Raw genomic sequence first — 17,905 nt, 5'->3', positions numbered from 1 at the left:
CTTCGGTTGAAGAACATTATGGCTGGAGCTTGGTTGGTGACTGCATGTGTCGCATTCCGGTAAGCAAACAAGAAATTATCCACCTTGTGTTGTGGTATGTCGTCATTGTGCATTGCCTTTATGGCCTTTTTAAAGGTCTGAACAAACCTCTCAGCCAATCCATTTGTGGCTGGATGATATGGGGCAGATGTGTAATGCTTCACCCCATTATTCCTCAGAAACCTCCGGAAATCCTCTGACACAAACTGTGGCCCATTGTCGGAGCAAATCTGTTCTGGCAAGCCATTCCTGGCGAAGATGGTCCGTAGGACTGCAATAGTTTTCTCCGTGGTGGTGGGGTGGAGGACATTTTGATGACCTCTGGCCATTTCGAATGGGCGTCCACAGCGATTAGGAACATTGAGTCCATAAATGGACCAGCAAAATCAATGTGTACCCATTGCCATGGAGATGAGGGCCACTCCCATGGATGTAGCGGGGCCTGTGGTGGAGCGTTTTGGACCTTCTGGCATCCTGTGCATCTCTTGGTCATATCCTCGATTTCTTTATCGATTCCCGGCCACCACACAAACGCCCTGGCTAGGCTCTTCATTTTTACCCCTCCCAGATGACCCTCATGAAGCTCATTGAGCACTCTATCTCTCAACTTTGGTGCATTTACCACTCGGGATCCACACATCAAGGTTCCCCGGCACACTGACAGCTGTTCTCTCCTTGGCGAGAATGCTGGCAACAGTGAGTCGCCATGTGCTGGCCATCCCTTCACCGTCAAATCATAGACCCGAGAGAGTGTCGGGTCATTTCGGGTTTCCTTCTCTATACTTGAGTCTGTAACAGGTAGACATTCGACTATGGTCGCATGGAATATCTCAACAGGGTCCACTGCAGGTGCTTCCTCTACCATAGGCAATGGTAGGCGCGACAGCCCATCAGCGTTTCCATGCTGTTTCGTACCCTTGTACTCTATGTCGTACTGATGTGCCCCTAGAAAAAGTGACCATCTTTGCAGCCGTTGCGCCATCATCACCGGAACGCCCTTCTTTTGGTTAAAAATGGAGACCAGGGGCTGATGATCAGTCAGTAGGGTGAATTTCTGCCCGTGCAGATAGTGATTGAACTTCTTCACCCCCCACACCAGGCTGAGGGCCTCCCTGTCAATCTGGGCATAGTTACGCTCGGCTGAGGTTAACGAGCGCGACGCAAAGGCTATTGGCCTCTCTGAACCGTCAAGGAATTTGTGTGACAGCACCGCTCCGATGCCATAGGGAGACGCATCACATGCTAACCGAATCGGTAGTGTTGGATTGTAGTGGGCCAATACTTCTTTTGAAGTGATTAGGCATTTACATTCTGAAAGGCACGCTTACACTCATCACTCCATTTCCATGTTACTCCAGTTTGCAGCAGGGAGGGCGTTCAGTGGGTGCAGAATTGTAGATAAATTCGGCAAGAACTTATGGTAGTAGTTCACTAACCCGAGGAACGACCTCAGTTGCGACACATTTTCCGGTGCTGGAGCCTTGACTACAGCCTCAATCTTGTCCGGCGAATTATGCAACCCTTCCTCATCAATCATGTGGCCACAATACGAGATTTGTCTCCTGAAGAACTCACATTTGGGGCGGTTGGCTCGTAGCCCATATTCCTGTAATCTCGTGAGCACCTGCTCCAGGTTGGCAAGGTGTTCACTGTCATTTTCGCCCGTAACCAGGATGTCGTCCAAATAACACTGGGTCCCCGAGATCCCTTGCAGGACTTGTTCCATCGCCCTCTGCCAAATAGCCGGGGCTGATGCTACCCCGAATACCAGTCGATTGTACTGGTAAAGGCCTTTGTGAGTGTTTATCGTGAGGTATTTCCTAGATGCTTCTTCCACCTCCATTTGTAGATACGCTTGGGACAGATCAATCTTTGTAAAGCGTTTCCCTCCAGATAGTGAGGCGAAAATATCTTCTATCCGTGGAAGTGGATATTGTACTGTGTGCAGGACTGGGTTCACAGTTACCTTGAAGTCCCCACAGATGCGAACCTTCTTCGGTTCCCCAGGCGTGCTGCTCAATGATTTCTTCATTACAGGAATGATGGGTGTGGCCCACTCGCTCCAGTCCACCTTGGACAGCACACCCGAACGCTCCAGACTCTCCAGCTCTGCTTCAACGGCTGGGCGGATCGCGTAAGGTACTGGTCTGGCCTTAAAGAAATTTTGGGTTTGCGTTATCTTCGATTTTTATCGTTGCCGTTACTCCTTTTAGAGTCCCAAGTCCTTGTTGGAACACCTCTTTCGCGTCAGTTAGAATCTTTGACAGTCGTCCAGGTGTGACGTCATCATCCTTTTTATCAGTCACAGTTAGCGCCTGAATGGAATGCCAATCCAATTGTATTTTTCGGATCCATTCACGTCCCAATAATGGTGGTCCTCCATCTGGTAGTATATATAGATACAGTTTCTGTGTTTCCTTGCTGTTGTATTCAACTGGCACCCTTATTTTTCCTCTGGGGTAGACCTTTTGCCCCGTGTATGTCTTCAATACAATGGACGTGTCCTTCAAGGGTATGTGTGGGAATAGCCGCTCATAGTCTCATCGATTCATGACAGTTAGGGTTGATCCTGTGTCCAATTCCATCTTTACTGGGGACCCTGCTATCTTGAGGGTGACCCAAATGGTTCGGTGATCCTCCTTTGCGATCACGTTGTGTAACTTTAGACAACTTAGTCTCCTGCTCCCGGAGTCCTTATCACTCTCCTGATCTTCCGAACTACTGTCTGTCAATTTCTTTACTTTCTTGTACTTTTCCTTAGTAGTTCTTGTAGTGTTGGTTTTCTTTCCCGACCTGCAGACTCTTGCTATGTGTCCCATTTGCCCACATTGCCTGCATACTTTGTCCTTAAACCAGCAGTCCTTCTGATCATGGGTTGTTCTGCCGCAGCGATAGCACTTTTCTGCTCCATACGCCATTTCGTTAGCGCTGTATTCTTGTGGTTTCTGTTGTATTTCCGCAGCTCCCCGTGCTGCTGCTTCGTAGGATACTGCCATGCTGAAAGCCTGTTCTAGCGTCAGGTCCTTTTCCGAAAGTAGTCGTTTCTGGGTTCCTTCACTCTGGAGCCCGCAGACAAACTTATCCCGTAAGGTGTCTGCCAGTCCTGCTCCGAACTGGCAGTGCTTCGATAACTTGCGTAGTTCCGTAAGATGGTCAGCATTGCTCTCATCTTTGTGCTGGTTTCTTTTATGCAACTTGAATCTTTCTGCTATCAGCAACGGTGTAGGGTTTAGGTGTTCCTGTAAGGTATTAACAATCTCTTCAAAACTTTTCTCCATTGGTTTAGCTGGGGTAATTAAATTCCGCAATAAGCCGTACGTTCTCGCGCCCATCAAATTTAATAATACCGACGCCGCCTTTCCATCGGCCACCTCATTTGCCTCGCAGTACACTTCAATTCTTTCCACATATGTGGTCCAGTCTTCTACCTCGTTGTCGAAAGCAGTGATACTACCACTCTTCGGCATCTTGAGTGATTTAAAATGGCGCCTCCCGCGCATTTTCTTCTTCCCCAATGGAATAAAATAGCGCCTCCCGCGCTTTTGCTTCTTCTCCTTACTGCCACGCTGCTCTTAGCGTTCTACAGGGTAATGGTGGCCCGCGGCTTCGGCGCGTATCACTTTTTCTTCCCCTCGTTCTATCCTCTCCACGCTGCCTGGTTCTTGAGCACCGACCACGCCCTGTGCGCTCCACCCTCTCTCTCTTCCTCCCGACGACGCTGCACGGCCCCTTTGCAGAGCCGCTCGATCGAGCCCGAGCCCGCCGCAGTCCGGAAGGGTCAGCGCACTACCTGCTACCAGCACGACTTGCTGGAACACCTCGACTGGGGAGCCAGGCCCAGCTCTCCACAGCCTCCCCTGCAACTCTCCGATGGATCCCTGGGCGGTTGCCCGCGGTCGACGCCCGCCGTTCTGACTTCGACCTCCAAGAAGCTTCTCTTCAGGGAAAAGATCCCCGTGAGGTGATGCAGTACTGCAGGTGAGTTCGAACCTGCCCGTCGCCAGTGTAGTGTCCGGGTATCAATAATACTCGGACTGCAGGAGAACAATAAAACAGGTATTTACTGAACAGAGGGGAACTCAAGACTGAAATACAGAAGCCTGCTATGGCTTTATATACAGGGGTGGTCACTGCCGGTACTGCAGTATAGAATCAGTTCTTCCCTTAAAGGTACATACACAACAATGATATAGCCATTTGATTAGTTAACAGATTACTTATTGAAATTCTGATTCTACAATGCTCCCTTGTTTTTTTTTATGGTGTTATAGATATTATAATGAGCATCATAACTGTGAGAAGCATCACTGAGATGCACATTGGAACAGTCTGGTGAGTAGAACCTAAATTTATCAATAACTTATTCAGAACTTGAAACCTCAGGGTCCTTCACTTTTAATAATGGACCTATTGCTTGTTTGAATTTTAAAAGCTTGTCCGTCTTTTCAGTTAAATCTTTTATTTACTTGTGGATTTACTTCACTTTGTAATACATGTCAGGATTAGTTTAATATTTTAGTTAAAACAGAAAAGTAACGTTTGGAAGTACTTTCAACGTGAACTATATTTCCGATAGATTCGTTCTTTTTCCGTAAACTACTACCTGCGATTGTTAAACTTTTCCTTTTCCCCCTCCAATTTTCTTCTTGTCCCCTCGAAGGTGGCGACCCAGGCTGGGATATGGTTCCACAGGCACCGGGGTAGCTCATCCAAGTGGCCATTCGTTGTGTGTGAGACTAGATAGTGGTAGGCCATGACAGGCATCACACCTGTGCCCAATCCTGCCATCACTCGATATCCACATGAGTGGGAGTTACTGGACAGGAATTGCAAACAGAAACACTGACATTTTTCCCTCTGCTTATTCCAAAGGGGATGAGGGCAATTCTAATACCCTGAACATGAACCTTTTAGTTAAAAGCTTCTTTGCAGCTTACCACAGACCAGAATTTCGCAAGCGATCTACTCCAGTGATAATGAGAGGAGCTGTGAGGAACAAGCTGATAAAACAGAGGTTTTCAGCCTCAAAAAAGAAGTCTCGGAGGTGGCTTTTCAGAGGTATATAAGATATTTAACAGGATGGGGAATCTGAAACAATACTTTCAGAAATGCCAAGACAGTAAGACAAGAGGGCACAGACGGTTAGTGTTGTGAAATGCAAGTTGAGGGCAAATGCCAGGCAGCGTTTCTTTACATAGAGCGTAATCAATAGTGAAAATGGGTGGTCATGAAAGGTGGGTGAGGCCAGTGGACAGCAAACATTGAAGAAGCAGCTAGATACTGTAATGGGAAGATGGTAGGGTTGGTATCCTGGGAAAATTGAATCAAATGAGCCAAACTTGTCTTGTGACATGAGCCCCAGATTCACCAGCAGGAAACGGTAGGCTGTATGGTTTGAGAAGATGAATTATGGTTCCTGGTTGGCATCTAGGTTTCAGGTCAAGTTTAATTTTGCCTGGTGGTTAAGCTTATTGAAGATGTCGACGACGAGTGTTAGCTGCCCACATCTGTTCTGCAAAATGTTTGTTTGCTCAGGGCTGCAGTGTAGTCTTTCACTAGGAGCTCACTTTTGTGAGCAGGAGTGACCAAACAAGCCTAGACTGCTAGTGTATACTAAAAGTAGTCTGACTTGTAATTATCTTCATATTTAATGTTCTTGGAGCTTATCTCGAACAGATTTATACATATTTTGGTTTTCTACCAATTTGTAATTTCGGATGGGCTTAAAATATGTTCTAAGAGGCTAAACAGCCAAAACTCATGTCCCAATGGATATATAAGGTTTATTGTGTTCATATTGCTTCACTTCTTAAGTGTAAGAAATAAATTAAAAGATACACGTGCTTGGAAAGATATGTATGAAATGAACCTATTGGAAGCCCAAGGTGACTCCAAGGCTGCAGTTATACTATCTACTGGTAGATGCAGACTGCAAAGCACTGATGCCAATATAGAGTCACACTGCAGGTAACGACTCATATTCTGTCTGGCAGCAAGGCTTTGTGCAAATATGCTTATGCTCGAGTGCCGAGCTTTGCACCTCAGAGGCTATTTTGTAACATTAAGAGTACGGATAGCAGCCTCTGCTTTCTCATAACATGAAAAAGACTCGATCACAACTACAACAACAACTTGCATTTATATAGCACCTTTAACGTAGGAAAACGTCCCAAGGTGGCGTCACAGGAGCATTATCATGAAAAATTTGACACCGAGCCACATAAGGAGCGATTGAGACAGGTGACCAAAAACTTGGTCAAAGGTTTTAAGGAGCGACTTAAAGGAGGAAAGAGAGGTAGAAAGACAGAGAGGAATTCCAGAGTTTAGGGCCTAGGCAACTGAAGGCACAGCCGCCAATGGTGGGGCAATTAAAATCTGGCAAAGGCCAGAATTGAAGGAGCACTGTCTCTGAGGGTTGCAAGGCTGGAGGAAGTTACAGAGACGTTGCAGGACCAGGAGCCAATGTACGTCAGCGAGCACAGGGGTGATGGGTGAACGGGACTTTGCGCGAGTTAGGATATGAGCGACAGAGTTTTGGACGAGCTCAAGCTTATGGAGGGTCCAAAATGGGAGGCCAGCCAGGAGACTATTGGAATAGTCAAGACTAGTGGTAACAAAGGCCTGGATAAGCGGAGGCAGGGTCGGAGACGAGCATTGTTGCGGAGGTGGAAGTAGGTGGTTTTGGTTCTGGTGATGGAGCGGCTATGTAGTCGGAAGTTCACCTCGGGGTCAAATAGGGTGCCAAGGTTGCGTTCAGTCTAGTTCAGTCTCAGACAGTTTCCAGGGAGAAGGATGGAGACAGTGGCTCGGGGACGGAGTTTGTGGTGGGGACCGAAGACATTGGCTTTGGTCTTCCTAATATTTAGTTGGAGGAAATTTCTGCTCATCCAGTACTGAATGTTGGACAAGCAGCCTGACAAATCAGAGGCAGTGGAGGGGTTGAGATTTATGGTGAGGTAGAGCTGGGTGTTGTCAGCGTACATGTGGAACCTGACGCTGTGTTTTCGGATGATGTCGCTGAGGGGCAGCATGTAGATGAGAAATAGGAGGGGGCCAAGGATAGATCCTTGGGGGACTCCAGAGGTAATGGTGCGAGAGCAGGAAGAGAAGCCATTGCAAATGATGCCATGGAGAGCCTGAGCATTATTTAAACCGGTTTCACACAGGACTGGAGTTATACTCCACCAGGTGAGAAGCACAAGCGGTGTGAGATGGTATCCTGCTGGGAGTTTCACATGCTTGGCCTCAGTGTGTTTGCAAGGCAGATCGAAACCTGTCGCCCCAGTTCTCATTAATTAGAAATGGAAGTTACAGAATTAAATAGGAAATGCTCTATGTAGAAATTATACAACATTTATCTGCTGTGGCCCATGGTGGCATGTATGTCTGAATGATATCACATATAAATAGCACCAGAGAATTTGCAATGTCTTCAGGTTATCATGTGGTGTTAGTTTTTTTTTCTCCAAAGCCATTGCAGATCTATCAGAGTTATAAATTACAAATACAGGTCAAAAGTCCAAGTAATTAAGATGGCTCATTTGATTTCCTGTTGTATGTTGGTGGGCCCTGAGTAATTTCTTCATTTATAAATAATGAGCGATTAGGTTGTACTTTCTGTTCCTTATATCTAGAGTCTATCCTATTTTGATACTTGCTGAATCATTCAGATCTGACAATCCTTTGTGAAGTTATTCTTTGAAGTTTAACCCTTGGATTACCAGCAGCTCCAGGGAATTCTCTGCTGCCTGGGCCAGCCATTTTTTTTCATCTTTCAGCTCACAAATTGTCATATTAAAAAATGCCCTAATATTAGAGTGATAATGGCCCAGAATTTGCTGGAGTGGGGCATCTCGCGGCGAGCGGCGTGAGTTGGATTTTTTTTCCCTCACCCTTCAGCTCCAATTATTTTTGCGCCGTAAATTGCTGGAAGTGCGATTTAATAAGGGCGAGATCAACGGGGCATCTGGGACCTCGGAACCAAGTGTCTATCTCCTTAACCAATTAAATTTAAGGATAGAGAAAAAACAGAGCGAAAGACAGAGGGTAATAGAGTAAATTAGAGTCAAATTAGATACCGGAAGAGAAATGATGAGAAGGAAAGAAAGATTGGATTAAAAGAGAGAGAGAAAAAGAGAGACCGAAAAGAAATAAAATTTTAAATTTTAAAAAACCTCTAGGAACAATTTACTACCTGCAGGAGTGATACTCCATAGTTTCAATTGGTCCCTTTCTGGGCCTTCAAGGTTGAGTGGCATTGCAGGAGCATAAATCTCATCATTAAAAGTGTCATTACGTTGTGAATTAGCAGCCCTAACTTTCCGCGGCAAGTTTAATTCGTACTCATGGCGCAAATCCAGCAATATCTTGAAACTCGTGGGGAGGTTGTTGACAAGTTTCGGCTGTTGTGAGACTCACGGCAGAGCGGCGCAAATCGTCCAGCAATTTGTGACGATTTGCAGCTCACGGAGCAGCTCTTCCTTGCCACAAATTGCTATTTTTTTGTTAATGCACTAATAACAGTGTGCATTGTGAACTCGCCATTATTTTCCCAGTAATTTCTAGACCAATGTCAGAAGAAACTTTATTATAGTTACACGAATGTAAGACCAACAAAATTGACGCTTAAAGAAAAATCCTAAAGTAAAAGTGAAATATTTTTTTAAAAATTCCTCTTTATCTCCCCTACTTTTTTTTTCTTTTACATTCTTTTCCTCTTATGTGGCTACAGCTTCCCATCCTCCATTCTGAACCTGGGATCCAAATCTTTCAACCCAGAGTTGCTGGTTGTTAACTGATTCCTGAGAGCTCTGTTTTTTCAGTCACTTGAGCAGTGGAACGTAGGCCTGGTTACATCATTGAGCAAACTGGTCCAAGCTTCTGGTATTTTCTTTTGGGTTGTTGTTGGGAATATGTTTAATATGATAGCTTGGCAGGTGCCCCAGGCACTGGGTGCCACCAACATGAATGATCTACTTGGCACTGCTCAAAGTATTAAAATGTTGATAAATTCTGGCAGTGGAGGGGGGCACATGGAGAAAAGAAATATCATGCTTTTAACTGTTGGTGACTATGCCCAATTTCAACTTGCCATAAGGACGAATTGTCAGATGAGGGACTTGAATTACAATATAGGGACGGCTTGGATCAATTACGAAATTTAAGGTAATGGGGGACAATTTTTTGAGTAAATCAGATGGACAGCGGGTGGGATGTCCACTCAGTCCACCCGACCATGTCGGCGGGAGGCCCGATCCATTTTCGTGGACAGGCCTCTATTTTAATATTCAAGACGAGCTGCCAGCGCCAATTGTGCTCCATATAGGCAGCTTGCCCACTGCGGGGGCAGGAAATCTGGCAGGGCTGCTGTTATTTCAAAGCTACCTGCACGTCTTAAAGGGAAGGTACACTTTTTGTATGGTAGAGCGTAGATCTGTTTTCACACCCAGCTGAGAAGACGACTACAACCCAGACCCCATTGTTTGCGATTGGTTTCGTGGGGGTGTTCCACGGACCTGGCAACAATGCAGGAAAAAATTTAATGACCTCACCAGAGCTGTTAAGGTAAAATACCCTACCACATCTCTCTTACTCTCTGCATTGCCCTACTTTAGTCACAGCAGCCCAAGCACTACCAATCCTTCCCTCCCTGTTTCCCATGCCTCTCCAATCACAACAGCACACTTCACTGTACCTCCTTCTGCTTACGCCTGCATACTCAGGACTTGCTACCACCCTGAGAACTACTTCCATCTCTCTCCCACAGCTACTGCTTCTTCCTCTCAGTGTGCATACTGTGATAAGCTGCCTAACACACCTTCACTAACCCACTCCCACTTTTCTTTTAGGACAAGCTGGCATACAACAAGAGGGAGATGAAAAGATCCAAGGAGGTCCAGCAACAATGCAAGTGTTCACGCCAATTGAGGAGGCTGCCATTGACATCATTTGTAGCAGGGAGCCTCCACAGAATGGTAAAGGCTAACTTGTTCTCTTTTTTACTCAGTAGGAGCGCACTCAAAAACGAATATTCTCAAAACCCAGGACAAGACTAAGAGTACTTTAGGGGTTGACTCTTAAGTGTACAGGGGGATACATACAAGAGTCTCAAAAGATTTTGTAGTTGCAGTGCATTGGACAGACTACAGGCAGGTTGCACTGGTCAAGTGGTGATCAGAAGATTTCCTGAAATTAATTTAGGTACATTTGACTTATGGAAACTCTTTAAAATTAAGGAAGTGGTAAATCAAGGAAGAAGTGTCTCAACTGATTGATGTTGCATTTATGGCTCCAAGAAGGACCGTAGCCTCCTCTTAATAAACATAATCCTGATTGAGAGACAACTTAGATGAGAGAAAACTTACACTCAGTACCGAATTGGTCCACTGATGTCAAAACTGCAGTGAGGAGTTTTTCTTGACTAGGTGCCCCCTAAAGGGAAAGTCTGCAGGGGAGGCAGCAAGAGTTGAAACCAAGGCCTGGAGGGTCATCAAAAGATAATCAAATAGCCCTATGATGGGGACTCTTATAAAGCTTGACCAGAGCTGTCAGCTGGAATAGTGGATGTGATAAGGGACATCTTATCAATCATAATTGCATTTTAAAAGTGACTTGATCTATTTAGTAAAATTCAAAACCGGTATCCACCACAGGAATGTAAAAACTGTGAAGCACTGGGTGGGGCACGAGGTTTACAAGGTGAGTTCCACACAGAAGTCTTTCTTTTTTGTGGCAGAGTTTTAGTTTCCTTGAATACAATCAGATCTGAAACTCAGATAATGTGCAAGGGTGGGAAGAGAGAAGAACTGAGGAGTGTCAAGAACGGAAATGGTATTGCTTCTCTAGTGTGCCTTTGAAAATGTGGAGTCCTTCCCTGAAGTCTTTTTAGTTTCTGGAATGATGGTACAGAAGGAAGAGGAAGCAGAATTGAGTGAGATAAAATCCAGCTCATGATGTGCACTCAACAAATAAGGAGTTTCTTTATCTTCAGTGATAGGAGCCTGAGGGAGAACTATTTGGAATTCTACTTTCTGTACGATAGCCAGAGGGAAAATAGACAGAAGGACTATGAAGGTCCTCAAAACAATTGTTGCTTTCTGAAGACAGCTGATGGTGGTTGAAGGCACTCTGACACTTGTTCAGTTCTTTGTGAAAAGGAATCTTCAGTGTTCCGTCTGTAGTGTAAATTGTATTCAGGTAGTGGGTGTTAATTGGGGACTCTCTTGTGTTCATATATATGGGAGCAGGCTCGGGAAGGGGAATAGCTTATCTTGGGGTGCATGGTATGTAAGACGTGTCTCTGTAAATAAAGGCTTGTAAGCGACTGAAGTATTCTATTACAATAGCAAAATACCGCGGATGCTGGAATCTGAAATAACAACAGAAAATGCTGGAAATACTCAGCAGGCCAGGCAGCATCCATGGAGAGAGAAACAGAGTTAACGTTTCCGGTCTGGGACCCTTCATCAGAACTGGAAAAAGCTGGAGATGTAACCGATATTAAGCAGGTGCAGAGACAGGGGGTGGGGGGTTTAGGAGGGGAGGAAGGAATTGAAAGAATATACTGTACTTTTGTAAGAGGCAGGAAAGATAAAATGTTGCAAATGGGAATGGCAAAAATCATACAGCATGAAAAATGGGGGCGGGATTATTATCTGAAATTGTTGAACTCGATGTTGAGTGCGGAAGGCTGTAAAGTGCCTAATTGAAAGATGAGGTGCTGTTCCTTGAGCTTACGTTGAGCTTCATTGGAACAATGTAATAGGCCGAGGACAGAGCGATCAGTGTGGGAGAGAGGCGGAGCATTAAAGTGACAGGCGACCGGAAGCTCAGGGTCACCCTTATGGACTGAATGGAGGTGTTCTGCAAAGCAGTCGCCCAATCTGCGTTTGGTCTCCCCAATGTAGAGGAGACCGCATCGTAAGCAGCGAATACAGTATACTAAATTGCAAGAAGTACAAGTAAATCGCTGTTTCACCTGGAAGGAGTGTTTGGGGCCCTAGACAGTGGGAAGGGAGGAGGTAAAAGGGCATGTGTTGCATCTCCTGCGCTTGCACGGGAAGGTGCCAGGCGAAGGGGAAGGGCTGTTGGGGATGATTGAGGAGTGGACCAGAGTGTCGCGGAGGGAACGGTCCCTTCGGAATGCTGAAAGGGGAGGTGAGGGGAAGATGTGTTTGGTGGTGGGATCACGTTGGAGGTGGCGGAAATGGCGGAATATGATCCGTTGAATGTGGAAGCTGGTGGGGTGAATGGTGAGGACAAGGGGAACCCTATCATGGTTCTGGGAGGGAGGGGAAGGGGTGAGAGCAGAAGTGCGGGAAATGGAATGTATTCTATCCTTCACCACTTGGCTATCTGACTTTTACATGTAGAGTGAAGAAGAATCTTTATAATTCCATAGAACGTATACAGTTGTTGAAAATTACAGTTGCCCCAGTATCCCCAGCCTTTTGGGGGAGCAAGTTCCAGATTCCATTACCCTTTGTGTGAAGAACTGCTTCCTGATTTCACCTTAAACGATCGAGCTCTAATTTTAAGATTGTGCCCTCTTGCTCTGGATTTCCCCCTACCAGAGGAAATAGTTTCTTTCTATCTACCCTATTGAAGCCCTTTATCATTTGAAGTACTCAATTAGATATAGGGGCATGGCCCTTCCAGAATATTTTTGTTTTTGACACTTGACTTGGTAATTTTTGGGCATTTTGGAGCCAACTGCAGTTCTGAGTGTGAATCTCTGTATTTTCATTACGCATAACACATCATATATCGAACCCCACTCCTGATTTCATTTTCAAGCCTAGGCAATTGCACAAGTACAGTGACAGAAATTGCCAAACAAAGCTAGTTAATGCATTTCACCCAAGAACATCCAGCTAGTCTGAAAAAAACAACTGCAACCAGTATTGAAGAAATTAAACCTTAACATAAAACAACAGTCAGGCATGACCCAAGAAGTTCTTCTTGAGAGCAAATTTTAAAACAAAATATAGAAGCTGACGTAAGAAAACTACTAGGCACTTGGTCAGAGTATTAAACAAGGCTTTAATCGACTGTTTCACAACATGGAGGTCTAGTTATCCTTCACTAGTTCCTGTTTACAAAATGTCCCAAGCAAGCTGGGCCTGTGCCCGAGTATTTATACTCTCCCTGGACAGCGCCGCCAGCAGGCCGCCCAGTATATTTCATAAGTCCTTTCTACATAAATGGCACGATTTATGTCAGAAGCTGCATTTCAGCTGCTTATTTGCCTCAGGGTTGTTCACAACAAACAATGTGATTAAGTGAAGTCTGGCTGGAGTCTTGCTCACCAACTTATTTGGTTTCGACAGACTTCAGTTCCACCTTCCAAATGAAATGATTAATTGATACTGACAACCTCCAACACCAGTGAATAAAGCTGATTTTTCTTGTAAAATGCAGGCAAGCTGATACATGGCTTGAAAAGCCATAAGCTTAAAAATCTGATGGTTAATGCTTATGTTTGTGTTGTATATCTCCAGTGTGATAGATGGACTGCAGCGGGAGAAAGGCCCTGACTTCCACATTTAAGGTTGTGTACCACAGTTCAGGTGTTATAAAGACTGATCTTTTAAGAATGGTACGCACTATTGAAGAAAGAGTTATACAGCACAGAAAGAGGCTGACGTAAGAAAACTACCAGGCACTTGGTCTAAGCGTTAAACAAAGCTTTAATCAACTGTTTTACAACATGGAGGTCTAGTTGTGTCCTTCACTAGTTTCTGTTAAGAATGTCCTGTGCAAGCTGGGCCCATGCCCAAGTATTTATACTCTCCCTGGACAGCGCCACCCGTAGGCCGCTCAGTATTATTTCATAAGCAGCACGGTGGCATAGTGGTTAGCACTGTTGCTTCACAGCGTCAGGGACCCGGGTTTGAATCCGGCCTCGGGCGACTGTCTGTGTGGAGTTTGCACATTCTCCCCGTGTTTGTGTGGGTTTTCGCCGGGTGCTCCGGTTTCCTCCCACACTCCAAAGATGTGCGGGTTAGGTTGATTGGCTATGATAAATTGACCCTTAGTGTTAGGGGGATTAAATACGTGGGGTTACAGGGATAGGGTGGGATATGTGTTGGTGTAGGGGTTACGGGGATCGGGTGGGATATGTGTCGGTGCAGGCTCGATGGGCCGAAATGGCCTCTATCTGCACTGTGGGGTTTCTGTGATTCTGTGATAAGTCTTTCTTTCATGAATGACTGATTCATGTCAGAGGCCCTTCGGCCCATCGTATCTGTGCTGGCCATCAAGCTCTATCTATTCTAATCCCATTTTCCAGCACTTGGTCCATAGCCTTGTATGCTATGGTGTTTCAAGTGCTCATCTAAATGCTTCTTGAATGTTGTGAGGGTTCCTGCCTCTACCACCCTTTCAGGCAGTGAGTTCCAGACTCCAACCACCCTCTGGGTGAAAAAGTTTTTCCTCAAATCCCCTCTAAACCTTCTGCCCCTTACCTTGAAACTATGCCCCCTGGTTATTGACTCCTCTACTAAGGGGAAAAATCCCTTTCTATCTACCCTATCTATGCCCCTCATAATTTTGTACACCTCAATCAGGTCCCCCCTCAGCCTTCTCTGCTCTAAGGAAAACAACCCCAGCCTGTCCAGTCTCTCTTCATAGCTGAAACGCTCCAGCCCAAGTAATATCCTGGTGAATCTCCTCTGCACCCTCTCTAATGCAACCACATCCCTCCTATAGTGTGGCGACCAGAACTGCACACAGTATTCCAGCTGTGGCCTATATAGCGCCTTTCACAACCTCGGGAGGTCCCAAAGTGCGTACAGCCAATGAAGTACTTTTGAAGTATAGTCACTGTTGCAATGTAGGAAGGTGATGGTTCCAAGTGAGGTGGCCTGCTGGGACTGTTCAGTAATGTTTGGGTTGATCAAACCAAATCAAACACTTATAATGTAGCCCACTTTAGGAAAGATAATTTAATTTTAGCAGTTAAAGCAAATTGATTAATTTTACAATACTGAAGATCAGATGGGGAACAGTTAGAATGGTTGCCTGGAGGTTGGAAGCCAGAGACCAGGAGGACAGCTACCTCTTTGCTCCATACCGTTCTGTCTTATGCCTCGAGAGGGAATCTCACCCAGTGGTACAAGACCATCAGCTCACCATTTGGACTTTTTAAATGAGAACATGAAATCCTTCTGCTTTACCTTTTTTTTTTCTTGGCCATTCATGTCTCACTGGAACACACCTTAAGCAGGTGATAGGGTGAGTAAGCAACCTATTCCTAGGCCAATGGCACTCTACACCTATCTATTAATAGCTCTGCATCCAATATCCCCTTGCCTTTTAGGGAGGCACTAGGCCTTTGACACCACTTCCACACGGTGGTGTACTTGTTAGTGAGAACTTAGTTGATCAAACTGATGGTGGAGGGGGCAGGAGAGAGAGGTTTAAGTTAGTGGAGAAAAGAAGTTGTGGGTTATCTTTGACTCCTGGATATCATATTTACAGATGATTAGTGACATTCTTAGTTTTTATTAATTACAAAGTTTTGTGTTTACCTGGTCTTGCATTGATTCTGGCTTCATTTCCCTGTGTGGAATTAGTAAGAAGCTGTGGAGTGCCACAGATGTGAGATAAAGTGGTTATAGATGACGTGCTGGGGACCGGTGATTTACAAAAAACAAACAACCGAGTTGGGCTGGCCACAGAACTTATGATTGCCACAACCCTGATTGAGGAATGCCAGGCCTCGTTGGTATATACCACTGGTTTGTTTTCTGGTAACCACTATTACTCCCATTTACCCATGATTAGTGAGAGAGAAGCCTGCAGTACTGGAGGGAGCTTGTTGTACTGGCGGGGGGGGGGAAGGGGGAGACCATGGGAGGAATTTTAACCCCCAAGGACGGGTGGAAAAGTAAAAAAAAAATGTAAAATCTCAAACCCGACCCCAACCTGCCTCCAACTTTCGGTTTTAACGGAGGCGGGTCGGGGCCGGGCGACCAATCCGCTCTCAGGAGGCGGGTCGGTCACTGAAATCTTTTAAGGAGGCTGCGTGCTTCCATTTCAACTGGATTTTTATTTTTAACTCGTGGAGGCTGGAATCCTGGGCCTTGGGAATACCGGCAGGTAAACTGGGGCAAGAAGGGCCGGATGCATGAGGGAAGTGCCATTATTGCACTGTTTGTGAGCCAGAAGGAGCAGGAGTCTTTCCCTTAGGCCTGACAAGCATGCGATTGGACCCCGGCGAGCCCCAACCCTGTGATGTCCGATTTGCACCCTCCCCCCCCCCCCCCACCCCCCCACCCCCCCACTACCTGCAATACCCGATTTCCCCGGCACCTGCCCGCGGTGTCAGGCTGGAAACCTGTTGAAAAAGTCGTTTTGCAGGACGTCCAGGAAACCCGTGCGTCTGGGTTCGGCTGCAGGTCTAGAGTAAGCTTGTGGTACCAGGGTGGGCGAGTGGGGGAGCACGTGGTACTGGATGTAGTTCATGGTACCAGGAAAGGGAAAGGAGCCCATAGGACTGGAGGGAGTTCGTGGTAGCTGGGGTGGGGGGAGAGCCCGTGGTACTACAGGGGGCTCATGGTATTGGATGAGGGGGTGGAGAGCCCATGGGTCTGGTTGGAGATCCCAGTACCGGGGAGAGCCCATGGGACTGGCAGGAGATCCTGGTACCGGGGAGTGCCCATGGGACTGGATGGAGATCCTGGTACCTGGGAGAACCCATGGGACTGGAGGGAGATCCTGGTACCTGGGAGAGCCCATGGGACTGGATGGAGATCCTGGTACCTGGGAGAGCCCATGGAACTAGAGGGAGATCCTGGTACCTGGGGAGATCCCATGGGACTGGAGGGAGATCCTGGTACCAGGGAGAGCCCATGGGACTGGAGGGAGATCCTGGTACCAGGGAGAGCCCATGGGACTGGTGGGAGATCCTGGTACCAGGGAGAGCCCATGGGACTGGAGGGAGATCCTGGTACCTGGGAGATCCCATGGGACTGGAGGGAGATCCTGGTACCGGGGAGTGCCCATGGGACTGGAGGGAGATCCTGGTACCAGGGAGAGCCCATGGGACTGGTGGGAGATCCTGGTACCAGGGAGAGCCCATGGGACTGGAGGGAGATCCTGGTACCTGGGAGAGCCCATGGGACTGGCGGGAGATCCTGGTACCGGGGAGAGCCCATGGGACTGGAGGGAGATCCTGGTACCAGGGAGAGCCCATGTGACTGGAGCGAGATCCTGGTACCTGGGAGAGCCCATGTGACTGGAGCGAGATCCTGGTACCTGGGAGAGCCCATGGGACTGGCGGGAGATCCTGGTACCTGGGGAGATCCCATGGGACTGGAGGGAGATCCTGGTACCAGGGAGAGCCCATGGGACTGGAGGGAGATCCTGGTACCGGGGAGTGCCCATGGGACTGGAGGGAGATCCTGGTACCAGGGAGAGCCCATGGGACTGGTGGGAGATCCTGGTACCAGGGAGAGCCCATGGGACTGGAGGGAGATCCTGGTACCTGGGAGAGCCCATGGGACTGGCGGGAGATCCTGGTACCGGGGAGAGCCCATGGGACTGGAGGGAGATCCTGGTACCAGGGAGAGCCCATGTGACTGGAGCGAGATCCTGGTACCTGGGAGAGCCCATGTGACTGGAGCGAGATCCTGGTACCTGGGAGAGCCCATGGGACTGGCGGGAGATCCTGGTACCTGGGGAGATCCCATGGAACTGGATAGAGATCCTGGTACCTGGGAGAGCCCATGGACTGGAGGGAGATCATGGTTCCAGCTGATTTCTCCAGGAAAGAAAAAGATTTTCTAAAATAAACCAGGAAATAAAAGAAAAATGAAATGCAAGAAAGTGTAATTACTTTTTTCTGTTGAAATTCTGCTGTAAT

General features: G+C 46.9%; 1 pseudogene; it reads left to right on the top strand.

Moving 5' to 3' along the window:
- The first annotated feature begins 4,940 nt into the window (after nt 1–4,940).
- Nucleotides 4,941–17,829, top strand: LOC147113430 (uncharacterized; annotated as a pseudogene).
- The last annotated feature ends 76 nt before the right edge of the window (nt 17,830–17,905 follow it).

The sequence above is a fragment of the Somniosus microcephalus genome, chromosome 8 (genome assembly GCF_052327205.1).
Source record: "Somniosus microcephalus isolate GS21.2 chromosome 8, FLI_Smic_1.0, whole genome shotgun sequence".
Lineage (NCBI taxonomy): Eukaryota > Metazoa > Chordata > Chondrichthyes > Squaliformes > Somniosidae > Somniosus > Somniosus microcephalus.
The sequence above is the reverse complement of the archived record's forward strand: the minus strand, read 5'-3'. Positions and strand labels throughout refer to the sequence as shown.